Source organism: Lonchura striata, chromosome 4 (assembly GCF_050655825.1).
Source record: "Lonchura striata isolate lonStrDom1 chromosome 4, ASM5065582v1, whole genome shotgun sequence".
Taxonomy (NCBI): Eukaryota; Metazoa; Chordata; class Aves; order Passeriformes; family Estrildidae; genus Lonchura; species Lonchura striata.
This window is the reverse complement of record NC_140706.1, coordinates 32894814-32895029: the sequence shown is the minus strand read 5'-3', so window position 1 is coordinate 32895029 and position 216 is coordinate 32894814. Positions and strand designations below refer to the sequence as shown.

Sequence of the window (216 nt, the reverse complement as noted above, 5' to 3'; positions counted from 1 at the left end):
GTGAGTTACGGAGCGCGTTCCGCGATCTCCCTCCGGTCGGGCGGCTCATTATGTTAAACAGTGCAGCTTTTAAAGTGCCGTCGCTCTCCTTTATGTGCCTTGGCCTTCATTTGCTGAAATGCTTCAAGTTCACAGTGCTCAAGTAATTTTGGAAACGGGATGTAATTACGAGGGTTTCTTATGCTTACCAACAGCTTTTTTGAACCAGTGTAATTA

The 216-nt window shown here is 45.8% G+C and overlaps 1 protein-coding gene across 50 annotated transcripts in view; it reads left to right on the top strand.

Annotated features, from left to right (window-relative positions):
- The window catches only part of TENM3 (teneurin transmembrane protein 3), a 1286597-nt gene that overhangs the window by 1092920 nt on the left and 193461 nt on the right, over positions 1-216 (top strand). The gene's annotated exons all lie outside the window — the stretch shown is intronic.